Here is a 27,777-nt window from a genome sequence, read left to right as displayed (position 1 = left end):
CATCACCAAAGGACCGTGACCCATCCCTCCCGCCCATTCCCACCCCCCACTGGCCCAGGAAGCTACATGTCTACCCCTCACCACTGGGTTTTTACTTTGGTACCCTACTTACAATTTGATCAGGTCCTGCTTTTAGTTTCCCTTTCAGATCTTCTAAGTCAGCTTCTGTTGAAGAGTGGGATCATCCCATACTCATCTTTAACTTTCTGACTTAGTTCACTTAACATAATTCCTTCTAGCTCTGTCGAAGATGGGTCAGAGAAGGTGGGTTCATTGTTCTTGATAGCTGCATAGTATTCCATTGTGTATATATACCACAGCTTTCTCAGACATTCATCTGTTGTTGGGCACCTGGGTTGCTTCCAGGTTTTAGCTATTATGAATTGTGCTGCTATGAACATAGGAGTACACACCTCTTTTTGGTTGGGTGTTATGGAGTCCTTGGGGTATAACCCCAGGAGAGGAATTATTGGGTCATATGGAAGGTCCATGTCTAGCCTTCTGAGAGTTTTCCAGACTGCTCTCCACAGAGGCTGTACCAATTTACATTCCCACCAGCAATGTATAAGGGTTCCTCTGTTCCCACATCCTCTCCAGCATTTGTTGCTGCTGTCCTTTTTGATATATGCCATTCTTACAGGAGTGAGGTGGTATCTTAGTGTTGTCTTAATTTGCATTTCTCTGACAATCAGTGACCTAGAGCAGTTTTTCATATGTTTGTTAGCCTTTTGGATCTCCTCTGTGGTGAATGTTTTGTTCATTTCCTCTGCCCATTTTTGGATGGGGTCATTTGCTTTTTTGCGGCTAAGTTTGCTGAGCTCTTTATATATTTTGGTGATTAGTTTCTTGTCTGATGTCTGGCATGTGAAGATCTTCTCCCATTCTGTGAGGGGTCTCTCTGTTTGTTTAATAGTTTCTTTGGATGTGCGGAAGCTTTTCAATTTGATGTAGTCCCATTGGTTTGTTTCTGCTTTGGTCTTCCTTGCAATTGGGTTTGATTCATCAAAGATGTCCTTGAGGTGTAGATGGGAAAGTGTTTTACCAATGTTTTCCTCTAAGTATTTGATTGTTTCTGGTCTGACATCTAGGTCTTTGATCCATTTGGAGTTGATTTTTGTTTCTGGTGAGATAAAGTGGTTCAATTTCATTCTTCTGCATGTTTCAACCAGTTTTCCCAGCACCATTTATTGAAGAGAGCCTCCTTCTTCCATTTAATCCTTTGGGCCCCCTTATCAAAGATTAGATGCCCATAGGTGTTGGGATTTACTTCTGGGCTTTCAATTCTGTTCCACTGGTCTGTGTGCCTATTTTTGTTCCAGTACCATGCTGTTTTGATGATGATGGCTTTATAATATAGTTTAAGGTCTGGGAGTGTGATGCCTCCATTTCTGTTTCTTTTCCTTAGGATGGTTTTGGCAATTCTAGGTGTTTTCAGGTTCCAGATAAATGATTGTAGTGTTTGTTCTATTCTCTTAAAGAAGCTTGGTGGAACTTTGATGGGTATTGCATTAAATTTGTATATGGCTCTGGGGAGAATGTTCATTTTGATGATATTTATTCTTCCAATCCATGAGCATGGGATATCTTTCCATTTCTTGGTATCAGTTTCTATCTCCTTGAGTAGCGACTCATAGTTTTCAGCATACAAGTCTTTCACTTCTTTGGTCAACTTTATTCCTAGGTATTTGATTGATTTTGCTGAAACAGTAAATGGGAGTGATTTCTGGATGTCTTCTTCTTCAGATTTAGTGTTTGCATAAAGAAATGCCACTGATTTTTGTACATTGATTTTGTAGCCTGATACCTTGCTATATTGCCTAACAACTTCCAGTAATTTTCTACTGGATTCTTTAGGTCTTTCTATGTATACTATCATATCATCTGCAAATAGTGAGAGCTTGACTTCTTCCCTTCCAATCTGTATCCCTTTGATTTCTTTCTCTTGCCTGATTGCTATGGCAAGAACTTCCAATACTATGTTGAAGAGTAACGGTGACAGTGGGCAGCCCTGTCTAGTCCCTGATCTGAGGGGGAATGCTTTCAGCTTCTCTCCATTGAGTATGATGTTGGCTGTAGGTTTGCTATATATAGACTCCACTATCTTGAGGAATTTCCCATCTATTCCCATTTTTTGTAGAGTTTTGAGCATGAATGGGTGTTGGATTTTGTCAAAGGCTTTCTCTGCATCTATTGAGATAATCATGTGGTTTTTGGCTTTGCTTTTATTGATGTGATGAATGACATTGATTGATTTACGGATGTTGAACCAGCCTTGCATTCCTGGGATGAATCCCACTTGGTCATGATGAACAATCTTTTTGATGTGTTGCTGTATCCGGTTGGCCAAGATCTTGTTTAATATTTTGGCATCTATGTTCATCAGAGATATTGGTCTGTAGTTTTCCTTTTTTGTTCTGTCCCTATCAGCTTTTGGTATCAGGGTGATGTTGGCTTCATAAAAGGTGGAAGGGAGTATTCCTGTTTCTTCAATCTTATGGAATAGCTTAAGAAGTATGGGTATTAACTGTTTCCTGAAAGTTTTGTAGAATTCGTTTGTGAAGCCATCTGGTCCAGGACTTTTGTTGTTGGGGAGATTCTTAATAACGGTTTCAATTTCTTTGTCTGTGATTGGTGCATTTAGATTTTGTAGTTCTTCTTGGTTCAGTTTTGGAAGTGCATAGGTTTCTAGGAATTGTTCCATTTCTTCCAGATTCTCTAGCTTGGTGGCATATAGTTCTTTATAGAAGTTTCGCAGAATTCTCTGGACTTCTGTGGTGTCAGTTGTGATATCTCCTGTATCGTTTACAATTCTATTAATTTGAGTCTTCTCTCTTTTTTGTTTGGTGAGTCTGGCTAGGGGTTTGTCAATTTTGTTTAATCTTTGAAAGAACCAACATTTGGCTTCATTGATCTTTTGTATGGTTCTTTTATTTTCGATGTTGTTTATTTCTGCTCTAACTTTAGTGATTTCTGTCCTTCTGGTTGCTTTAGGGTTCCTTTGTTCCTCTTCCTCTAAGTCCTTGAGGTGTGTAGTAAGTTCGTTCATTTGGGCTTCTTCTTGGTGTTTAATATGTGATTGTATAGCTATAAGTTTCCCTCTCAGTACTGCTTTAGCTGTGTCCCAAATATTTTGATAGGTTGTGTCTTCATTTTCATTAGTTTCCAGGAACATTTGAATTTCCTGTTTGAGTGAGTGTCTGACCCAGTGGTTCTTAAGGAGCATGTTTTTTAGTTTCCAAATTCTATGTCTTTTAATAATTTTCCATTTGTTGTTAAAAGTTAGTTTTACTCCACTGTGGTCTGAGAAGATACTTGGGATGATTTCAATGCTCTTGAATTTATTGATGCTGTCTTTGTGGCCTAACATGTGGTCTATCCTTGAGTATGTGTTGTGTGGATTTGAAAAGAAGGTGTATTCCAGTTTTTTGGGGTGGAGGAGTCTGAAAATGTCCAAGAGGTCTAGTCTGTCAATCTCTTCATTCAATTCTCTTGTATCTTTATTGGTTCTCTGCTTTGTTGATCTGTCTAAGTGTGAGAGTGGGGTATTGAAGTCTCCCACTATTATTGTATTACTATTGATGTATTTTTGAAATTCTTTCAATAGGTGTTTAATGTATTTAGATGGTCCCTCATTGGGTGCATAGATGTTAATAATTGTTAAGTCTTCTTGGCTGATTGATCCTCTAATCATTATGTAATGTCCTTGCCTATCTTTTATTACTTTATTTAATTTAAAATCTATCGTGTCTGAGATGAGAATGGCTGTTCCTGCCCTTTTTTGTGGACCGTTAGCCTGTATGATAGTTTTCCATCCTTTCACTTTAAGTCTGTGTTTATCTTGTTGTGACAGATGTGATTCTTGCAAGCAGCATATGGTTGGGTTATGTTTTCTGATCCATCCCCCCACCCTGTGCCTTTTGATGGGTGAGTTTAAGCCATTGACATTTATTGATATTATGGATTTAATGTAGTGCCATTGTTCTAAAAAACAATTTGTTTACTCTGATATATTACAAGTATTATAGTGATGTTCTTGTTTATAAGAGGTCTTTTAGTACCTCTTTCAGGGCCGGCTTGGTGATAGTTGCCTCCTTTAACTGTTGTTTGTCTAAGAAGGTTTTGATCCCTCCATCTAGCTTGAATGAAAGTCTAGCAGGATATATAATCCTTGGTTGAAACCCTTTTTCATTCAGGGCTCGATAGATATCTTGCCACTCCCTTCTGGCTTTTAGAGTTTGAGTTGAGAAATCTGCAGAAAGTCTTATGGGTTTTCCCCTGTATGTGACTTTTTGTTTCTCTCTTGCAGCCTTTAGGATCCTTTCTTTATCCTTACTTCTTCTCATTGTGACTATGATGTGTCTTGGTGTTTTCAGGTCTGGGTTGATTCTGTTTGGTACTCTCTGGGCCTCTTGCACCTTGATATCCTTTCTGTTATTCAGGTCTGGGAAATTTTCTTGTATTATTTCCTCCTGAATGTTTGCTTCCCCTTCCTCTCTTTCTTCCTCTGGCAGGCCAATTATACGAATGTTACTTTTTTTGAGATCATCCCATATGTCTCTGTTGTTGTTTTCAGTGTCTCTCAATCTCTTTTTAAGCTCTTTCATCTCTTTCTTAGTTTTCTCTAACTCATCCTCTGTCTGACTAATTCTGTTTTCTGCTTCTGTTAGTCTGCTTTCCCTTGCCTCAGCTTCTTTCTTCATTACAGCTATTTCAGCTTTCAGTTCTCTAATTGTCTCAAGATAATCAGTATTTTCCTTGGGGGTCTCAACTGTTGTTTCCCTAATACTGCCATTTCTTTCCTCCAATGTTGTTTTCATTTCTGTGATTAATAAGTTTATTATTGCTTGCATACTTTTCTTATCTATGGTTACTTCTGACTGATCTGTGGTTTCTTCTGGGCTCTTGTCTTCATTCATTGGGGTAGCAGTTTTATTTGTTTTTAATCTACGCATTTTTTTTAAATTTATGTGTTTCTCTCTCTTTTTTTTTTTTAATGCTCTGTTGTTCCTCAGTTGTTGTGTTTTGAGCACAAGTAACACTGTACTAAATACCTTTATGACAATTGCACTTACCAACCTCCGGAATAACAGTAGCAACTGAAGTAAGTATTGAAGGAGTTTAATCGTTACCAGTTAGCCAAACAATTTCTCCAGTCCGTGAAAAAATAGTAACCAAATCCCAGTGAAGAAAGAGAAAAGGAAGAGAGGATAGCAAGAATAGACAGTTATGCAAATCTACTATCCAGTGTATATTCTAAGGGTAACAAGAGGGGAAAGGGAACTAGAGCAGAGATAGACACATAGAGAGTCCACTCTGGGTCAGATTTCTTCCCCAAAGTAATTCACAAATTCAGAAAGGCAAAGAAGAAAGAAGTGTATGACAAGATTTAAAAAAAAAAAAAAGAGAGAGAGATAGAGAGAGATAAGAGAGAGAAAAGGGAGAAGATAAGAAGAAGAGTTGTAATTAAAGAGCAGTGCGAGGAACTTCCCAAATGTGTATCAGTGAATTAAAAAAAAAACAAAAACCCTGTTTGGTGGTATGGGGTATCCTGCTAGTAGCTGGTCCCAGGCATTGCTTATGGGGGGGGGGGGGGCGGCGGGAAGGATGTAAGCTTGAAAATTAAAAGGAAGAAAAAAGAATTTTTTCCCCTACTCTAATTCTTAACCCAAATTAAGTTATAGACACATCCTTGGTATGACCGTTATGGCCCCTTATTGGCTGGCCTGCTAAAGGCAGAAAATCCTATTGTTTACAAGAGATGTGTCCGGAGCTCAAAGGCTAGCAGCTTCTCAGTACACCATCTTCTGGGAAACACCCCCTCCAGACTTTTTTAAAGGATTTCTCAAAAATGAAAACTAGCTCCAAGTCCTTTGATCCAATGAGAGCTATACTCAAGAAGTCTTTGGATCCACCCTCAGGGTCGCGGTGGACCCTGGCGACTCCCAAGAGGCAGCCCCCGAGCTAAAGTGCTCTCTCCGGGTCCTCTGCCCGCCGCGCTCTGCAACCTGCGGAGGAGCCGCCATCCCGGGCGGGCGGAGGACAATGCCCAGCGCACTTGCCTTGCCTGGCGCCGCCTGGGAATTCTGGCACCCCGCTAGTCCGTGTCACCTTTGCTCTAATTGTTAACCCAAATTAAACTGTAATCACTTCTTTGGTGCCCCGCCCTTATTGACTGGCCTGCTAAAGGCAGAAAATCCTACCGTTGCCAACGATGCTATCAGAGCACTCGCTGTTGCGATTTCTCAGGCCGCCATCTTCAAACCTCTCCTTTTTTTTTTTTTTTTTTAAGCATAGTGAATGACCATCTTATGGGAAGTACAGGTTTTGAACCTGAAAACTCTGTCTGTCTGTCTCCTAGACCACAGAAAGAGCCACTAGCCCAGCCAGATCTCACGCTCAGTTGGGGTGTTTTTGCCAGTCAAAGGTCTGCACAGCGTACTAGGGACTGGTCGGCCTGAGGCCCAAATGTTACATTGTAGATGGACTGTTTGCAGTTCTTGCTCCCCAGGACATTGGACTGTCTCAACTCCCTCCCCTACAGCATGAAAAAAAGACTCTTGACAACCTTAGAGCAAATGGAGTGGGGGTGAGGGCATGTCTGCGCTGCTCATGCCCAGGTGTCTGTGGGGGGCCGTGGCAGAGGCTGTAAGGGGGCTAGGGGGCAGAAGGAGACTGTTTGAGAGGCAGGCTGCAGGCAGGGGAGCCCGTGAGTGTGTGCAGGGTTGTGTGTGGGTGTGGGGGCAGGGGGTTAGGGCAGGTCTCCCTGCTGGATGGTGAGATGGCAGCTGGGCTGGCCCTGGGCCCCAAGGGCTGAAGGGCAGAAGCAGGGTGGCAGTAAAGTAGCGCAGGGAGGCACACAGTAGATGTTAGTTGGGGAGATGGGTGACAGAGGGCAAGGGGAAAGGGGGCATCCTTGAGGAGGGGTCTGGACTAGAGAGTGGGGGGAGCTGGAGGCATGGAAGGACCCAGGAACCAGGGACTGACAGGAACAGATTCCTGCACCCACCCACTGGATAGAAGCTGCAGCAGCCAGAGCAGCAGCCCTGGCTGGCCTAGGCCAAGGGCCCTGAGTGAGTCCCTCTGAGGATGAGGAAGAGGAGGAGGAGGTGGAGGAGGAGGAGTAGGAGGAGGAGGAGGAAGAAGAGGAGGAGGGGGAGGAAGAAGAGGAGGAAGAGGAGGAAGAGGGGCAGGAGGGCAGCTGTCAGTAGGCAACGGGATTAATAGAGGCCTCCATTACAGAGGCATGTGAACAGGCAGGCACCCACCAACCCTCAGGGGCAGCTCAGGGCACCCAGGGACCTGGTGTGGGTATCTCTGGGACGGGGACTGTCAGTCAGCCAGCAAGACTGTGTGTCAGTGCACATGGTGGGACAGGGGCCTGGTGGACCTTGGTCCCCAGCCCTGGGCTGTGTCAGATGCCAGCCCCATGCAAAGACACACACCAATCTGCCCATAGCCCCTTGTCCCGGCCGACCTGCACCTGCTTTGGCCTGGGGCTCTGGCTCTGGTGGTTAGTCACCACCCCTCAGGTCAAGTTCAGGGTGGGGGTCATGGCTGCTGGTCAACTGGATGGGTGGGGTCCCCGTAGCCTAGCAACCACAGGAGCCCTCTGTGATGTCCTAGCCCCTGGCATTCTATACTGGCCACACTGGCACTGGGCAGCCCAACTGCCCTGCCACTAGGTCAGCCAGCAGCGTCCAGATGCCTGGGCCCCGGCACAGAGGGAGGGAAGGATGGGATGACAGTGCTGACCGACGAGGGACCTCAGGGCTGGCAGCCAAGAGAAGACACTTGGAGGTGTGCCCGGGATCCAGGGAGCCCAGGCCAGAGCTGCCTGCATGCCTGCCTGCCTGCCTGGATGTCTGTATGCTGCCTTTTCCAGGTAGGTTTCTCAGGTCCCCTCCACTCCTGTCCTCTCCTGACTCACCATCCACTCCCCTCTCCTCTCCTCTGCACTTTGCTTCTCACCTTTGTCTGTCCTCTCTTTCGGGTGCCCTGCTCAACAGCTCCAGCACTTGTGATGGTTCTCCAGTGACAGCTGTTCGCAACCACATCCACCCCCTCCCTGCCCCTGACGTGACCCAGCTCACAGGGTCTCCGGCTCACCCCACCCACACCCACATCCACACCCCCCAACACATTCCCTGGTTCAGCCCCTCTGCCCTATTCAGCCGAACTGGCCCCTTTGCAACCTACCTATGCATCGTTGTTTGTCTTCACCATTCAAGGAGAGATCTCCTTTTGTACTTAGCTTGGTTGACTGGTGGATGGATGGATGGATGGATAGCTGGATGGATAGCTGGATGGATAGGTGGATGGATAGCTGGATGGATAGCTGGATGGATAGCTGGATGGATAGCTGGATGGGTGGATGGATGGATGGACAGTTCAATGGATTGGTTTTGTACAGGCGGAGTACCATCTAGGGGTACTTGAGACCGCTGGTGTCAGAGCCCTAGTCTATGTCAAATGTAAAACATGAATTCATCAATAACAATAATGAATAAGCACCTAAATAAATAACATAAATATAAAAACTGGGTTAAAAAATACATGGCGTCTTTGCCTTTCTGCATATGGGATGCTGTGAGGATCTTAACAAAGAAAGCGTTGTCCTGAGAAGCCCCTTTGAAGTAGTGGAATATTTCATTTTCCTTTTTCTTTTTTTTACTTTCTATTTTCTTGATTATTTATTGGAATAAATAGACAGGAATTGAAAGGGAAGGGAGGGATAGAGAGTTTGACACACAGAGAGAGACACCTGTAGCACTTCTGCACCACTTGTAAAGATTTCCCCCGGCAGGTGTGGACCAGGGTATTGAAGCCCAGTCCTCCTGCATTGTAACATGAGTGCTTAACTGGGTGTGGCACCACCTGGTACCCTTGATGGGACACTGTTTTTAGCAATGAAGAGAAATTCCCGTGGCAAGGTAATAAATAAATAAATGAAGAAATAAATAAAAGTGCATTGACATTACCTCAGTGGAAACACACAGGGACATATACATCTCTGTTACCTGTATTACTTATTCACTGATTGATTGATTGATTGATTGCCTCAAGGGGGTATTGCCACAGCTCAGTGCCTGCGCCACGAATAATCCACAGCTCCTGCACTCCATTTGTTCCCCTTTCGCTGCCCTTGTTGCTTGGTCACTGTGGTGGTTATTGTTGCTGTTGTTGTTGTTGTTACTGACCTTGCATCGGAGAGAAAAGGAGAGAGCAGGGGAAATACAGAGTGGGAGAGAAAGATAGAGCCCCTAAAGACCTGCTTCACCCCCTGTAAAGCGACTCCCCTGCAGGTGGGGGTCTGGGCGCCAGACCCCAGATCCTTCCACCTGTCCCCTCTTTTCGTGAGCGACCACAAGCCCTTCACCCTCTGACATACCGCCAAACCTCCCTGGATTTACTTTTTAAGGCAATATGACCTGCCTCGTTTTGAATCCTCATTATCCTGAGGATCAGTCCTGGAGACAGTGTCATGACACGCACGACACACGGAGATCTCTGGTATCAGAGAGCACCTGGAACAGCAGCTGGGGCTCTAGTGCCAGGGCAGGAGCAACTCCCCATCCACCCTTCATGGAGTCCACCTGCCTGCATTTTGGTCTTTTTCCCTCCAAAAAAGGTTTTTCCCTTTTTTCACTGAGAAACAGGCAGCAGACAGGTTACCCAGGCAGGGGAAAAAAAAAACAAAAACAAAAAGCCTTTTTTTTTTTTAAGCGTAGTGAATGAATCTTATGGGAAGTACAGGTTTTGAACCTGAAAACTCTGTCTGTCTGTCTCCTAGACCACAGAAAGAGCCACTAGCCCAGCCAGATCTCATGCTCAGTTGGAGTGTTTTTGCCAGTCAAAGGTCTGCACAGCGCACTAGGGATTTGGTGGCCTGTGATCCAAATGTTACATTGTAGATGGACTGTTTGCAGTTCTTGCTCCCCAGGACATTGGACTGTCTCAACTCCCTCCCCTACAGCATGAAAAAAAGACTCTTGACAACCTTAGAGAAAATGGAGTGGGGGTGAGGGGAGCAGGTTGCAAGTCTGCACTGCTCATCCCCAGGTGTCTGTGGGGGGCCGTGGCAGAGGCTGTAAGGGGGCTAGGGGGCAGAAGGAGACTGTTTGAGAGGCAGGGTGCAGGCAGGGGAGCCCGTGAGTGTGTGCAGGGTTGTGTGTGGGTGTGGTGGCAGGGGGTTAGGGCAGGTCCCCCTGCTGGATGGTGAGATGGCAGCTGGGCTGGCCCTGAGCCCCCAGGTCTGAAGGGCAGAAGCAGGGTGGCAGTAAAGTAGCGCAGGGAGGCACACAGTAGATGTTAGTTGGGGAGCTGGATGACAGAGGGCAAGGGGAAAGGGGGCATCCTTGAGGAGGGGTCTGGACTAGAGAGTGGGGAGAGTTGGAGGCATGGAAGGTCCCAGGAACCAGGGACTGACAGGAACAGATTCCTGCACCCACCCACTGGATAGAAGCTGCAGCAGCCAGAGCAGCAGCCCTGGCTGGCCTAGGCCAAGGGCCCTGAGTGAGTCCCTCTGAGGATGAGGAAGAGGAGGAGGAGGTGGAGGAGGAGGAGTAGGAGGAGGAGGAGGAGGAAAAAGAGGAGGAGGGGGAGGCAGAAGAGGAGGAAGAGGAGGAGGAGGGGCAGGAGGGCAGCTGTCAGTAGGCAACAGGATTAATAGAGGACTCCATTACAGAGGCATGTGTACAGGCAGGCACCCACCAACCCTCAGGAGCAGCTCAGGGCACCAGGGACATGGTGTGGGTACCTCTGGGACGGGGACTGTCAGTCAGTCAGCAAGACTGTGTGTCAGTACACATGGTGGGACAGGGGCCTGGTGGACCTTGATCCCCAGCCCTGGGCTGTGTCAGATGCCAGCCCCATGCAAAGACACACACCAATCTGCCCATAGCCCCTTGTCCCGGCCGACCTGCACCTGCTTTGGCCTGGGGCTCTGGCTCTGGTGGCTGGCCACCACCCCTCAGGTCAAGTTCAGGGTGGGGGTCATGGCTGCTGGTCAACTGGATTGGCGGGGTCCCCGTGGCCTAGCAACCACAGGAGCCCTCTGTGATGTCCTAGCCCCTGGCATTCTGTGCTGGCCACACTGGCACTGAGCAGCCCAACTGCCCTGCCACTAGGTCAGCCAGCAGCACCCAGACGCCTGGGCCCTGGCACAGAGGGACGGAAGGATGGGAAGACAGTGCTGACCGACGAGGGACCTCAGGGCTGGCAGCCAAGAGAAGACAGGTGGAGGTGTGCCCGGCATCCAGGGAGCCCAGGCCAGAGCTGCCAGCATGCCTGCCTGCCTGCATGGATGTCTGTATGCTGCCTTTGTCCAGGTAGGTTTCTCAGGTCCCCTCCACTCCTGTCCTCTCCTGTCCTCACCATCCACTCCCCTCTCCTCTCCTCTGCACTTTGCTTCTCTCCTTTTCTGTCCTCTCTTCCGAGTGCCCTGCTCAACAGCTCCAGCACTAGTGATGGTTTTCCAGTGACAGCTGTTCACAACCACTTCCACCCCCTCCCTGCCCCTGACGTGACCCAGCTCACAGTGTCTCCGGCTCACCGCACCCACACCCCCCAACACATTCCCTGGTTCACCCCCTCTGCCCTATTCAGCCGAACTGGCCCCTTTGCAATCTACCTATGCATCGTTGTTTGTCTTCACCATTCAAGGAGAGATCTCCTTTTGTACTTAGCTTGGTTTACTGGTGGATGGTTGGATGGATGGATGGATGGATGGATGGATGGATGGATGGATGGATGGATGGATGGATGGATGGATAGCTGGATGGATAGCTGGATGGAGAGCTGAATGGATAGCTGGATGGGTGGATGGATAGATGGACAGTTCAATGGATTGGTTTTGTACAGGCAGAGTACCATCTAGGGGTACTTGAGACCGCTGGTGTCAAGTCTATGTCAAATGTAAAACATGAATTCATCAATAACAAAAATTAAGAAGCACCTATGTAAATAAATAAATGTAAAAACTGGGTTAAAAAATACATGGCGTCTTTGCCTTTCTGCATATGGGATGCCGTGAGGATCTTAACAAGGAAAGCATTGTCCTGAGTAGCCCCTTTGAAGTAGTGGAATATTTCATTTTCCTTTTTCTTTTTTGACTTTTTATTTTCTTGATTATTTATGGGAATAAATAGACAGGAATTGAGAGGGAAGGGAGGGATAGAGAGTTTGAGACACAGAGAGAGACACCTGCAGCACTTCTGCACCACTTGTAAAGATTTCCCCCGGCAGGTGGGGACCAGGGTCTTGAAGCCCAGTCCCCCTGCATTGTAACATGAGTGCTTAACTCGGTGTGGCACCACCTGGTACCCTTGATGGGACTCTGTTTTTAGCAATGAAAAGAAATTCTCGTGGCAAGGTAATAAATAAATAAATGAAGAAATAAATAAAAGTGCATTGACATTACCTCAGTGGAAACACACAGGGACATATACATCTCTGTTACCTGTATTACTTATTCACTGATTGATTGATTGCCTCAAGGGGTTATTGCCACAGCTCAGTGTCTGCGCCACGAATAAACCACAGCTCCTGCACTCCATTTGTTCCCCTTTCGCTGCCCTTGTTGCTTGGTCACTGTGGTGGTTATTGTTGCTGTTGTTGTTGTTGTTCTTACTGACCTTGCATCGGACAGAGAGAAAAGGAGAGAGCAGGGGAAATACAGAGTGGGAGAGAAAGATAGAGCCCCTAAAGACCTGCTTCACCCCCTGTAAAGCGACTCCCCTGCAGGTGGGGGTCTGGGCGCCAGACCCCAGATCCTTCCACCTGTCCCCTCTTTTCGTGAGCGCCACAAGCCCTTCACCCTCTGACATACCGCCAAACCTCCCTGGATTTACTTTTTAAGGCAATATGACCTGCCTCGTTTTGAATCCTCATTATCCTGAGGATCAGTCCTGGAGACAGTGTCATGACACGCACGACACACGGAGATCTCTGGTATCAGAGAGCACCTGGAACAGCAGCTGGGGCTCTAGTGCCAGGGCAGGAGCAACTCCCCATCCACCCTCCATGGAGTCCACCTGCCTGCATTTTGGTCTTTTTCCCTCCAAAAAAGGTTTTTCCGTTTATTCACTGAGAAACAGGCAGCAGACAGGTTACCCAGGCAGGGGTAAAAAAAAAACAAAAAGCCTTTTTTTTTTTTTTTTGAGCGTAGTGAATGACCATCTTATGGGAAGTACAGGTTTTGAACCTGAAAACTCTGTCTGTCTGTCTCCTAGACCACAGAAAGAGCCACTAGCCCAGCCAGATCTCACACTCAGTTGGGGTGTTTTTGCCAGTCAAAGGTCTGCACAGCGCACTAGGGATTGGGTGGCCTGAGATCCAAATGTTACATTTTAGATGTACTGTTTGCAGTTCTTGCTCCCCAGGACATTGGACTGTCTCAACTCCCTCCCCTACAGCATGAAAAAAAGACTCTTGACAACCTTAGAGCAAATGGAGTGGGGGTGAGTGGAGCTGGTTGCATGTCTGCGCTGGTCATGCCCAGGTGTCTGTGGGGGGCCGTGGCAGAGGCTGTAAGGGGGCTAGGGGGCAGAAGGAGACTGTTTGAGAGGCAGGCTGCAGGCAGGGGAGCCCGTGAGTGTGTGCAGGGCTGTGTGTGGGTGTGGGGGTAGGGGGTTAGGGCAGGTCTCCCTGCTGGATGGTGAGATGGCAGCTGGGCTGGCCCTGAGCCCCCAGGGCTGAAGGGCAGAAGCAGGGTGGCAGTAAAGTAGCGCAGGGAGGCACACAGTAGATGTTAGTTGGGGAGATGGGTGACAGAGGGCAAGGGGAAAGGGGGCATCCTTGAGGAGAGGTCTGGACAGAGAGTGGGGGGAGCTGGAGGCATGGAAGGACCCACGAACCAGGGACTGACAGGAACAGATTCCTGCACCCACCCACTGGATAGAAGCTGCAGCAGCCAGAGCAGCAGCCCTGGCTTGCCTAGGCCAAGGGCCCTGAGTGAGTCCCTCTGAGGATGAGGAAGAGGAGGAGGAGGTGGAGGAGGAGGAGGAGGAGGAAGAAGAGGAGGAGGGGGAGGAAGAAGAGGAGGAAGAGGAGGAAGAGGGGCAGGAGGGCAGCTGTCAGTAGGCAACGGATTTAATAGAGGCCTCCATTTCAGAGGCATGTGTACAGGCAGGCACCCACCAACCCTCAGGGGCAGCTCAGGGCACCCAGGGACCTGGTGTGGGTATCTCTGGGGCGGGGACTGTCAGTCAGTCAGCAAGACTGTGTGTCAGTGCACATGGTGGGACAGGGGCCTGGTGGACCTTGGTCCCCAGCCCTGGGCTGTGTCAGATGCCAGCCCCATGCAAAGACACACACCAATCTGCCCATAGCCCCTTGTCCCGGCCGACCTGCACCTGCTTTGGCCTGGGGCTCTGGCTCTGGTGGCTGGCCACCACCCCTCAGGTCAAGTTCAGGGTGGGGGTCATGGCTGCTGGTCAACTAGATTGGCAGGGTCCCCGTGGCCTAGCAACCACAGGAGCCCTCTGTGATGTCCTAGCCCCTGGCATTCTGTGCTGGCCACACTGGCACTGAGCAGCCCAACTGCCCTGCCACTAGGTCAGCCAGCAGCGCCCAGACTCCTGGGCCCTGGCACAGAGGGACGGAAGTATGGGAAGACAGTGCTGACCGACGAGGGACCTCAGGGCTGGCAGCCAAGAGAAGACACTTGGAGGTGTGCCCGGCATCCAGGGAGCCCAGGCCAGAGCTGCCTGCATGCCTGCCTGCCTGCCTGGATGTCTGTATGCTGCCTTTGTCCAGGTAGGTTTCTCAGGTCCCCTCCACTCCTGTCCTCTCCTGTCCTCACCATCCTCTCCCCTCTCCTCTCCGCTGCACTTTGCTTCTCTCCTTTGTCCTCTCTTCCGAGTGCTCAGCTCAACAGCTCCAGCACTAGTGATGGTTCTCCAGTGACAGCTGTTCGCAACCCCTTCCACCCCCTCCCTGCCCCTGACGTGACCCAGCTCACAGTGTCTCCGGCTCACCCCACCCACACCCCCCAACACATTCCCTGGTTCAGCCCCTCTGCCCTATTCAGCCGAACTGGCCCCTTTGCAACCTACCTATGCATCGTTGTTTGTCTTCACCATTCAAGGAGAGATCTCCTTTTGTACTTAGCTTGGTTGACTGGTGGATGGATGGATGGATAGATGGATGGATGGATGGATGGATGGATGGATGGATGGATGGATGGATGGATGGATGGATAGCTGGATGGATAGCTGAATGGGTGGATGGATGGATGGACAGGTCAATGGATTGGTTTTGTAGAGGCAGAGTACCATCTAGGGGTACTTGAGACCGCTGGTGTCAGAGCCCTAGTCTATGTCAAATGTAAAACATGAATTCATGAATAACAAAAATGAAGAAGAACCTAAGGAAATAAATTAATATAAAAACTGGGTTAAAAAATACATGACGTCTTTGCCTTTCTGCATATGGGATGCCGTGAGGATCTTAACAAGGAAAGCATTGTCCTGAGTAGCCCCTTTGAAGTAGTGGAATATTTCATTTTCCTATTTCTTTTTTGACTTTCTATTTTCTTGATTATTTATGGGAATAAATAGACAGGAATTGAGAGGGATGTGAGGGATAGAGAGTTTGAGACACAGAGAGAGACACCTGCAGCACTTCTGCACCACTTGTAAAGATTTCCCCCGGCAGGTGGGGACCAGGGTCTTGAAGCCCAGTCCTCCTGCATTGTAACATGAGTGCTTAACTGGGTGTGGCACCACCTGGTACCCTTGATGGGACACTGTTTTTAGCAAATGAAAAGAAATTCTCGTGGCAAGGTAATAAATAAATGAAGAAATAAATAAAAGTGCATTGACATTACCTCAGTGGAAACACACAGGGACATATACATTTCTGTTACCTGTATTACTTATTCATTGATTGACTGATTGCCTCAAGGGGTTATTGCCACAGCTCAGTGCCTGCGCCACGAATAATCCACAGCTCCTGCACTCCATTTGTTCCCCTTTCGCTGCCCTTGTTGCTTGGTCACTATGGTGGTTATTGTTGCGATTGTTGTCGTTGTTACTGACCTTGCATCGCACAGAGAGAAAAGGAGAGAGCAGGGGAAATACAGTGTGGGAGAGAATGGTAGAGCCCCTAAAGACCTGCTTCACCCCCTGTAAAGCGACTCCCCTGCAGTTGGTGGTCTGGGCGCCAGACCCCAGATCCTTCCACCTGTCCCCTCTTTTTGTGAGCGCCACAAGCCCTTAACCCTCTGACATACCGCCTAAACACCCTGGATTTACTTTTTAAGGCAATATGACCTGCCTCGTTTTGAATTCTCATTCTCCTTAGGATCAGTCCTGGAGACAGTGTCATGACACGACACACGGAGATCTCTGGTATCAGAGAGCACCTGGAACAGCAGCTGGGGCCTAGTGCCAGGGCAGGAGCAACTCCCCATCCACCCTCCACGGAGTCCACCTGCCTGCATTTTGGTCCTTTCCCCTCCAAAAAAGATTTTTCCCTTTTTTCACTGAGAAACAGACAGCAGACAGGTTACCCAGGCATGGGGAAAAAAAAATTAAAAGCCTTTTTTTTTTTTAAACCGTTGTGAATGACCATCTTCTGGGAAGTACAGGTTTTGAACCTGAAAACTCTGTCTGTCTCTCTGTCTCCTAGTCCACAGAAAGAGCCACCAGCCCAGCCAGATCTCACGCTCAGATGGAGTGTTTTTGCCAGTCAAAGGTCTGCATAGTGCGCGAGGGATTGGGCGGCCTGAGATCCAAATGTTAAATTGTAGATGGAGTGTTTGCAGTTCTTGCTCCCCAGGACATTGGACTGTCTCAACTCCCTCCCCTACAGCATGAAAAAAAGACTCTTGACAACCTTAGAGCAAATGGAGTGGGGGTGTGGGGAGCTTGTTGCATGTCTTGCCTAGGCTAAGGGCCCTGAGTGAGTCCCTCTGAGAATGAGGAAGAGGAGAAGCAGGTGGAGGAGGAGGAGTAAGAGGAGGAGGAGGAAGAAGAGGAGGAGGAGGAGGAAGAATAGGAGGAAGAAGAGGAGGAGGAGGAGGAGGGGCAGGAGGGCAGCTGTCAGTAGGCAACGGGATTAATAGAGGCCTCCATTACGGAGGCATGTGTCCAGGCAGGCACCCACCAACCCTCAGGGGCAGCTCAGGGCACCCAGGGACCTGATGTGGGTATCTCTGGGGTGGGGACTGTCAGTCAGTCAGCAATAATGTGTGTCCGTGCACATGGTGGGACAGGGGCCTGGCGGAACTTGGTCCCCAGCCCTGGGCTGTCAGATGCCAGCCCCTTGCCCAGACACACACCAATCTGCCCATAGCCCCTTGTCCCGGCCGACCTGCACCTGCTTTGGCCTGGGGCTCTGGCTCTGGTGGCTGGCCACCACCCCTCAGGTCAAATTCAGGGTGGGGGTCATGGCTGCTGGTCAACTGGATTGGCGGGGTCCCCGTGGCCTAGCAACCACAGGAGCCCTCTGTGATGTCCTAGCCCCTGGCATTCTGTGCTGGCCACACTGGCACTGAGCAGCCCAACTGCCCTGCCACTAGGTCAGCCAGCAGCGCCCAGACGCCTGGGCCCTGGCACAGAGGGACGGAAGGATGGGAAGACAGTGCTGACCGACGAGGGACCTCAGGGCTGGCAGCCAAGAGAAGACAGGTGGAGGTGTGCCCGGCATCCAGGGAGCCCAGGCCAGAGATGCCTGCATGCCTGCCTGCCTGTCTGGATGTCTGTATGCTGCCTTTGTCCAGGTAGGTTTCTCAGGTCCCCTCCACTCCTGTCCTCTCCTGTCCTCTCCTGTCCTCACCATCCACTCCCCTCTCCTCTCCGCTGCACTTTGCTTCTCTCCTTTGTCTGTCCTCTCTTCTGGGTGCCCTGCTCAACAGCTCCAGCACTAGTGATGGTTTTCCAGTGACAGCTGTTCGCAACCACTTCCACCCCCTCCCTGCCCCTGACGTGACCCAGCTCACAGGGTCTCTGGCTCACCGCACCCACACCCACACCCCCCAACACATTCCCTGGTTCAGCCCCTCTGCCCTATTCAGCCCAACTGGCCCCTTTGCAACCTACCTATGCATCTCTGTCCCTAGTAGGGTGGGTCTCTGGAGAAGCAGGTATATTTCTCTTTCTATGCAAAAAAGCATCATGACTTTTAAGACAAATCAATACGTTCTACAGAATTTCGGGATTAAACACTAACACAACTCAGTTCTGTTTTTCTAGTTACTTAGAAACAATCAAATTAGAAGATTTTCATTTACATAGCCTCTAAAGAATAAGATACTTAGGAATCAATTTAAACATGGATATGTAATATTCACCACATTGAAATCCACAAAGAAGTGATGAAATTAAACAAGACCTATATAAATGAAAAACTCTCTGGATTACAAATTGAAATAATGTGGGGACAAGTATTGGTACACCTGGTTAAGCATTAACATTACAGATCAATAATTTTACTTTATTTTTAAAAAATATTTATTCCCTTTTTGTTGCACTTGTTTTATTGTTGTAGTTATTATTATTGTCATCATCGCTGGGTAGGACAGAGAGAAATTGAGAGAGGAGGGGAAGACAGAGAGGGGGAGAGAAAGACAGACACCTGCAGGCCTGCTTCACCGCTTGTGAAGTGACTCCCCTGCAGGTGGGGAGACAGGGTTGGAACCGGGATCCTTAGGCCTGTCCTTGTGCTTTGTGCCACCTGCACTTAACCAGCTGCACTACAGCCCTACTCCCTAGATCAATAATTTTAAAAGGCCCCAATAATGTTAACAGTAGAACCCAACATGCTCTATAGGTTCTGTGCAATCCTTATTGAAATTTCAGCCTGTTTTAAATTTTCAGATAAAGGAACAGTAACGTGAAATGAATGTAAGTTCCAAAGGACCTTGCTTAGGGACAGTTTGGCAGTCCTACAAAGTGGAAATAAAATAATCATATAAACAATCCATTTTATTGCTAGGAACCAACTAAAAATGTCTTCAGACAATGCCTAGTACATGAATGCTCATAGAAGCACATTCTCAATATCTAAGCATGGAATCCCCCTAAATGTTCACCAACTGAGAGATGGGAAAAATTGTAATATATAAAATATAACCTTGTGGGGTATTTTGTTATATTTTTTTAATTTTTGTATTACAGAACTACATGTCAGCAGGGTTTTGAATCCACACCCTTCTCATCACCAGAGTTCTGAATCATCATTCTCTCCACTACAATCCACCACAGTGCCTCTAAGGTTGTAGACATGGGCCAGCCATCTTCTCTACAACTATCTGCCCACATTTATTCATAATTGCCCCCCTTTTTTTCTGATTCAATTTCTCTTCCTCTCCAAGCCACTCATGACAACATAACTACCTCCATATGTCCCTCTCCTTTTCCTTCTCTCTCTGGGAGCTGATGAGCTGAAGTTCAGAGCCATCTTATCTTTATCATATCACTTTTCCTCTTCTGGGAGTATGGATCAAGGTTGATTTTGGTGGAGCTGAAGGTAGGAGTGGAACCTTATGTTTATTTGTATGGAAAAGGATGATGTATTGGCATATGCTACTACATGACTGAGTCTTGAAAAAAACTGATAACTAAAAGAAGTCATATACAAGCAGAAAAATACATGTTATGTGACTCAATTTATGTGAGACATCCAAAACAGTCAATTCTATAAATGACAACAGGTTTGTAGTTGCTATTGGGATTGGCTGCTTAATTTTTAAATTAATTTTTATTTTTTCTCTTCTTTCTTTTCTTCCATCACTGGGTTTTCTCTACTCCAGGCTGACTTTTTTCAGGTAGATACCTACCTACTAACCTACCTACCTACCTACCTACCTACATATCATAGCTCTGACACTTCCTCTGGTGTGGTGGGGATGGATTGGAGCCTGGGTCCTATGCCTGGAAATACAGTGCACTATCCAAGTGAGCAGTTATGCTGGACCTCTTTATTTTATTTTTATGAGAAAGTGAAGTAAAGGGAGAGAGGAAGAGTGGAGAAGAGAGAGGCAGATAGACACTCACCAGAGCAATGCTCAGTTCTGGTTTATGGTGATACCAGAGGCTGAACTTGTAACCTGTATGGCTCAGGCATGAATGTCTGGTGCAAAACTTTGATACTATCTCATTGGATCCAGGAGCTGTTGAATAAGTTATGGAAGTGCTAACTAAGTGCTCCTTTGTAGTGTACTAAATATACTGGGGATGTAAATGGTGGTGATGGTTACACAGTATCATCACTGTCAGTAAGTTTTACAGTGAAAAAAGGTACGTTGTGAATTTCACATTATATGCACTTCATCACAATTTGAAAAGAGGGAAACAGCCAGGGACTTCACTGATGGAGCACAGGATATGCATGCCAGAGCTTCCCAGTTCACCATCACTGTGTTGTAGGGCATATCTGCCTCCCAGCCCCCTCTTGTTAAGTAAACACTAAAAATGAAAGCCCTTGTTAGATATTGCAAGGTTCCACCTGCTGCCCAGTATCCAGGAATTTCACACAGCAAATGCAAGTTTACTAAGTATCCATCCTCCATCACCCTGGTCTACCTAATCTTGCTGCTGCTTCCCTTTTTTCCTTTTAAATCTTTTATTTATTGTAGAGACAGAGAGAAACTGAGAAGGGAAGGGGAGATAGAGAGGGAGAGAGACAGACAGACACCCACAGACCTACTTCACCACTTGTGAAGCTTTCCCGACGCAGCTGGATTGAACCCATGTCCTTTTGCACTGTAATGTGTGCCCTCAACCAGGTGCACCACTGCCTGGCCCCATCTTGCTGCTGCCTCTAACAGTGGTAAGTCCCAATGCTGGCACTAAATGTTTTTATTACCTTTATTTGATAGAGACAGCCAGAAATTGAGTGCGGAATGGTGTAGAGAGGGAGAGAGAAAGGGAGACACCAGCAACACTGCTTCACCACTCCAAAAGCTTCTGCACTTGGCACCTCACCCTCCAACCACCTTCCCAGAAGGGCCCCTGGCACCCCTCACCCACCAACTGCCATTGGGGCTGAGGGTTCTAACTGCCTTGTTTTGTGGAGCAGATTCCTGCTTGGCATTCCAGTGCTACCTGGAGAAGCGAGAGGAAAGAGAGGAGTGTTGGTGTTTTAGGACAAAGTGAATATTGGGCCTTAGGAGCCAGACAGAGGTAAGTAGAGGGTTTATTGTTACCATCTTTTTTACTTCTTCTGATATATTTCATTACATTCTTTCCTTTGACAGCTCATAAAATGTTGCCTAGATTGGACTAGAACTATCCATATTATTTGTCTCATTTCATTGCATAATAGCATGGTTATCACTAAAACTTTCACAAGTGCTCTGGGAAGTAGTGCAGTGGATAAAGATTGGATTCTCAAGCATGAGTTCAATCCCTGGCAGCACATGTACCAGAGCAACATCTGGTTCTTTCTTTCTCCTCCTGTCTTTCTCATAAATAAATATATAAAATCTCATACAAATATATAAAATATTTAAAATTTCAAAAATAGCATCTTGTGAAGCCTATCAAAATACTTTTTTGTCTTCATGTTCTACTTTAAAAATGTTTTTATTATCTTTATTTGATAGAGACAGAAATTGAGTGGGTAATGGTGTAGAGAGGGAGAGAGAAAGGGAGACACCAGCAACATTGCTTCACCACTCCAAAAGCTTCTGCACTTGGCACCTCACCCTCCAACCACCTTCCCAGAAGGGCCCCCTGGCACCCCTCACCCACCAACTGCCATTGGGGCTGAGGGTTCTAACTGCCTTGGTGTGTGGAGCAGGGTGCTGCTGGGAGTTCCAGCACTGCCTGGAGAAGCGAGAGGAAGGAGAGGAGGGTTGGTGTTTCAGGACAAAGTGAATATTGGGCCTTAGGAGCCAGACAGAGGTAAGTAGAGGGGTTACTATTACCATCCTTTTTACTTATTGACAGTGTATGCAGAAAAGAGTTTTTTTTAATTTTTTTAATTTTTTATTTAAGAAAGGATTAATTAACAAAACCATAGCTAGGAGGGGTATAATTCCACACAATTCCCACCACCCAATCTCCATTTCCAACCCCCTCCCCTGAGAGCTTTCCCATTCTCTATCCCTCTGGGAGCATGGACCCAGGGTCATTGTAGGTTGCAGAAGGTAGAAGGTCTGGCTTCTGTAATTGCTTCCCCGCTGAACATGGGTGTTGACAGGTGGATCCATACTCCCAGTCTGCCTCTCTCTTTCCCTAGTAGGGTGGGTCTCTGGGGAAGCGGAGCTCCAGGACACATTGTTGGGGTCTTCAGTCCAGGGAAGCCTGGCAGGCATCCTGATGACATCTGGAACCTGGTGACTGAAAAGAGAGTTAACATACGAAGCCAAACAAATTGTTGAGCACAGAAAAGAATGTTTAAGTGTTGGGACATGGAGAATCATATTATTACTTACTCTTGTTATTCAACAATACTTCCTACCAATAAAAGCTTCATGTTTTCTTCTTCTTTCCTCATATTTTATTTATTCATTCCCTTTTGTTGCCCTTGTTTTATTGTTGTAGTCGTTATTTTGTTACTGCTATCGTCGTTGTGAGGACAGAGAGAAATGGAGGGAGGAGGGGAAGACAGAGAGGGGGAAAGAAAGATAAGACACCTGCAGACCTGCTTTACCACCTGGGAAGTGACTCCCTGCAGGTGGGGAGCTGGGGTCTCCAACCAGGATCCTTAGGCCAGTCCTTGAGCTTTGAGCCACCTGCGCTTCACCTGCTGCGCAATTACAAGCTTCGTGACGTGGAATCAGCAGGAGCGCTCAGCTGGGAGTGTGCCTGCTTTGGTGTGTGTGTGTGTGTGTGTGTGTGTGTGTGTGTGACCCGAGTGCAGCCCTCGCCCCACTTGCACTGGAGCAAGTTTGGGTGCTAGAGTGCCACTGTTCCAGTGTGTCTGTCTCCCTCTCCCAGAGGAAAATGTCAGTCCATAGTGGTGAAGCCCAATAATTACAAAAGGAAACTTTATCAAATAATTAATTACGGTCAATTTGACATGCTTCTCATCAGGCCAAGTATTTTTTAACAATATTTTATGCCATAGGTAGATTTTTTAAAAAATGCTAGTGTGCATAGTCACTAAATAATCTGCCTAAAATATTTGTCAAGTGACATTTATAATGATTCTTTTACAAAATTATTATCTTTATTTATTTCACAGAGACAGCCAGATATCAAAGGGAAGGTAGAGATAGAGAGGAAGAGAGGCAGACACCTGCAGACTTGCTTCACCACTCATGAAGCTTTCCCCCTGCAGGTGGGCCTGGGGCGTGAACACGGGTCCTTGTGCATTGTGACCTGTGCACTCAGCCAGGCCTGCCACCACCCAGCCCCATTAAATGCCATTCTAATTTGGTCAGAAATTTGCAGTGGAGTAAGCTGTTTTACAGAATTTAATTTTTATGAGGACATTTAAATGTATAATTGGTGTACTCATTGAAGAAGTTGTTTATAATCAAATTTGTTAAGTGTCCTTTTAATTCAGTGAGAAGTTATATTTGGCCTTCCTGAATTTATTGTTTGAGATATGTATGTAAGCTAGATTTTATGCATTAATTTTGATGCTACTTATTGATTGGATAGACACAGAGACATTGGGAGGGGAGGTCAATATAGAGAGGGAGAGAGGCAAGAGTGTCACCTGCTTCCCTGCTCCAGAAATTCTGAAGCTTTTTCTCCGTAGATGGGGACTTTATTCAATTATTGATTTATGTGCAGAGTCTGGAATGCACATTGTACTATTTCACTACTCCTGCCTAATTGGGTTTTTTTTTTCCATCTAGGGAGACAGAGTGAGAATATCTGAGAGAGGGAGAGTCTCACACAGGTGGAGATAAAGCACAGCACTGTAGAGTCCCTGAGTACACTCACATGTGAAGCCAGGACTTGAGCCTAGGTCTTGGGTGGGAAGTCATGGGTCCTGTCCCAGGATCTGCCTCCTATCTATGAAAGCATTTATTCATGACGTCTAAGTTCAGTTACAGAATCCAGGGTCAAGTGAAGACAGATTGACACAAAGATACACATATCAGGAGGGCACCTGTTTTGTTTCCAATTTAATTATTTTGGTTTTCCAAATTCTTGTTTTCAAGCTGAATTGCATTGCTAGTACATACTTCAGGTATTGTCTTAGAACATATTCAGATATATTTATGCTACTCATTATTGACATTAATTTTAGGAGAATATTTGTGAGAACATCCCACTGAATCATACTGATCATTTAACTGGAGATACAGATGAAGGAGGAAGGGTTATGCTAAGTGGACGAGTTGGAGAGAAATTTTAGTTTTTATAAAGGAGTAATGTGACAGAATGTTAATTTCAGCGTGAGTAAGACATATTTTATAGCCAAAGAATTTCACTTACTAAATGCATAGTGAAATAAGAACAATAAAAGTTGATATGTTGTATAAGTTATCAGTTAATAGCTGGTGATCTCACTTAGTTAGAATGAAACTTGGACTGGCTGTGATCCATTGCACCACAGAAAAAGACTCTGGGGAAAGAAGGGAAGGGAAGTAGTAGAGACACACGTGGGGGCTTCTGGAGCATGGTGGTCATCAAAGGCACAAGTTGGGACTGAGAGTGTTCTGCAGACACTTAACATGGGGAGATGAGAGACTGTACCCATTTTTCAATAACCACACTGTAAACCAATGACTCCTCAGTGGAATGAAACAAAATGAACTGGATTTTCATCTTACCCACCCCCATCATATTTACATACCTGCTCTTTCATGATACCGGTAAGAGATGGCTTTTATTGACCTGGAATAATTTCCATGCTTCATGATACGTAACCAAAACTTTGTTGTAGAATTAGGCTACTTATTAATATAGTGGAGTTAGTGATTTATAGTGCAGTTGTTGACATATAAGTGCAGTTTGTTACCTCCCTACGATAAGAAGGGAGAATATTCTCACCCCAACTCTGGCCCTTTTTAGCTACCAGGAAGTAGGCCCTCAATGCCAGTCTAGTCTCTCTTCTCCTTCCCAGAATCCTTTCCTTGGATGCAGTCCACCAAACCCAGTCCAAGCTCTACTTTCTTTTTTTCCCTTGCTGTTATTTTTTTGTATTTTCAAAACTGTAGATGAGATGATATTTTATTTGCATTTCTTGTTTTTAGATTATCATATTAACTTGATTCTATTAAGTTCCATCTAAAATGTTAAAAGGAGGTGACTTAGAAGACAATTATATTTATTTTTGTAATTACCCCAGCTAACAAAATAAATGTTTTTCTAAGAAAAAGTTTCAACCTTAGGTGATATATATTTTCTGTCAATTACATCTTATTGAAATATCTATAAATGTTGCTACTGTTCTAAATGTATTTGAAGTTCATAGTGATATATTCCCTCATTAAAGTGTCTGTGACTACAGTTTTAGATGTCATGGCATCCTGTAAAGGTAAAGAAGAGGAAGATTCACCCTGGGATTCTCCTTGGGACTCTAAGGTATTGTCTTTTAACATAATTATTTTAGATTTATTTTTAAAAATACAGCTCAAAAACAGGACATCTAGGGGCCAGGCGGTAGTGCAGCAGGATAATCTCACACTGACCAAAGGGCAAGGACTGCTGTAAGGATCCTCTTCCAGCCCCTGGCTCCCCACCAGCAGGGCAGTCACTTCATGGGCAGTGAAGCAGGTCTGCAGGTGTTCTTTTCTCCCCTTCTCTCTCTTCCCCTCTTCTCTCAATTTATCTATGTCCTATTCAACAACAGCAATGGCAACAATAACAACAAGAAGACAACAACAATGGCAAAAAAATTGGAAATATGGCATCCAGGTGTAGTGGATTTGTAGTGCAGGTACAAAGCTCCAGCAGTAATCCTGGAGGCAAGATAAAAAAAAAGAGAAAAAAAAGAACATTTTTTGTCATCAATGTTCCTTTCATTAGAAAATTTCAAAATTATAGATAGTATACCCATTAACTATTTTGTTAGTGGAGAATTACAAATGAAGCTAAATATTTTGAATTCATTTAATTTTTGAGATGTGCATGTAAATTAGTTTCACGATATAATTATTGCTTACTGGAAACTTTGCAGATTCCAGGAATCATGTATCTTCTATGACATTGCTTTCCAAGCACTTTTGTTTCTTTCAGATAGGGAAGCCTAGAGATACTAGCAGAGAGAGGATGAGAGACAACAAAAAGAAACATACCATGGAGACAGACCTTTACATACTGCTGTGGTACTCACAGCTAGGATCAGGACTTGAACCTAGGTCCCTTGCAAGGCAAAACTCTTGTGCTCTACCCAATGGCCTGGTATTATTAAAATAAATTAATTTTTTATTATATTCATTTATTTATTGGATCGAGGCAGCCAGAAACCAAGAGGAAAGAGGTTGACAGAGAAGGAGAGACACAGAAAGACATCTGTATCACTGCATTACTGGCAAAGCTTCCCCTGCAGATGGGGACCAGTGGCTTGAACCGGGTCTTTGTGCCTTGTAGCATGTGCACTCAACCAGGTGCACCACCACCCAGTCCCTGAAAATACTTTTAAATCAACTTTATTTATTTATTTGGTAGTAAAGTGAGAAATTGAGAAGGAAAAGGGGTTATAGAGAGGGTGAAAGCTGCAGCACTGCTGTTTTGTCTTGTGAAACTTCCTCCCTGCACGTCAGGACTGAGAGTTTGAAACTGGGGCCTTATGAGTGTGTGTGGTCTACTAGGTGTACCACCACCCAGCCCCACCTATAAGAATATTTACATAAGTTGAGTTACAGAACCAATGGTCAGGTGAAGCTTAGAGACACACTTGTTTATTTGCCTCCAGTGTTATTGTTGGGGCTCACTGCCTACTCTGTGAATGCACTGCTCCTGTCAGCCATTTTCTTCCATTTTTATTGGGTAGGATGGAGAGAAACCAAGAGTGGAGGTTAAGTCAAGCAGGGGAGTTAAAGATAGACACCCGCACCTGCAAACCTGTCTCACTGCTTGTGAGGTATCCTACCTAAAGGGATGGGGGAGGCTGAGGGCTTGAGCCAGGATCCCTGCATGGGACCTTGTGCTTGATACAATGTGTGTTTAACCCAGTGCACCACCACTCGTTCCCCAAGATACAGTGATTTGGAGAGGACGTGTGTTCTTCTCAATTCAATTGCTTTGTTTTTCCAAATTCTGGTTTGCAAGTTAATTTGTGTTGCAAGTAATCTCTTAGAAAGAATTCAGATATCTTTCTGCTACTTAATAATGATATTAAATTTAGGAGGATGTTTGTGAGAACTTCTCACAGAAGGCTGTGAATCATTTATCTGGAAATGCAGATAGAGGCATAAAGAAAATTATAAGTGGAGCAGTGAAAGGTAAACATTATTACATTATTGTTCCAACAATTTACTTATTGGTTATTTGTTATGTTACCAGGTTGTATGGTGACAGAGTATAATTCTACACCACAGGCACCACCAATGTTCCCTATATCCACCCTCCCAGGAGGGTGAATTTAACTTTTCAAAAGAGTGATTTGAGTGATTTCTTAATTTCTAAAGAACCTGCGGTTTATTTTCCTAGTCAGATAAAATAACCTAACTACTACAGTGTGAGAAAAAACAAAACTGTGTATGTATTTCCTTTTTTCTTTTTTAAATTTTATTAGTTACTTTATATTGATTTATAATATTGTAAGGTAACAGGGATATAATTCTCTACATTTCCCACTACCAGAGTTTTGTGTTTCATTGTTTTCATTGGAAGCTTCCCTGTTGTTTACCCCTTTGGGAGTATGTACCAAAATTCTTTTGGGGGTGCAGAAGGTGGCAGTTCTGACTTCTCTAATTGTTTCTCC

The 27,777-nt window shown here is 46.0% G+C and overlaps 2 long non-coding RNA genes across 3 annotated transcripts in view; both read left to right on the top strand.

Moving 5' to 3' along the window:
• LOC132535328 (uncharacterized) overlaps positions 1 to 27,777 on the top strand; it is a 349,906-nt gene that overhangs the window by 305,714 nt on the left and 16,415 nt on the right. The gene's annotated exons all lie outside the window — the stretch shown is intronic.
• Positions 21,565 to 27,564, top strand: LOC132535261 (uncharacterized). The gene is made up of 3 exons (XR_009547029.1): positions 21,565 to 21,848; positions 25,360 to 25,433; positions 27,199 to 27,564. It is a non-coding gene; the product is annotated as an uncharacterized LOC132535261 (long non-coding RNA).

Source organism: Erinaceus europaeus, chromosome 21, assembly GCF_950295315.1.
Source record: "Erinaceus europaeus chromosome 21, mEriEur2.1, whole genome shotgun sequence".
NCBI lineage: Eukaryota > Metazoa > Chordata > Mammalia > Eulipotyphla > Erinaceidae > Erinaceus > Erinaceus europaeus.
This window is presented reverse-complemented; position numbering and strand designations above follow the sequence as displayed.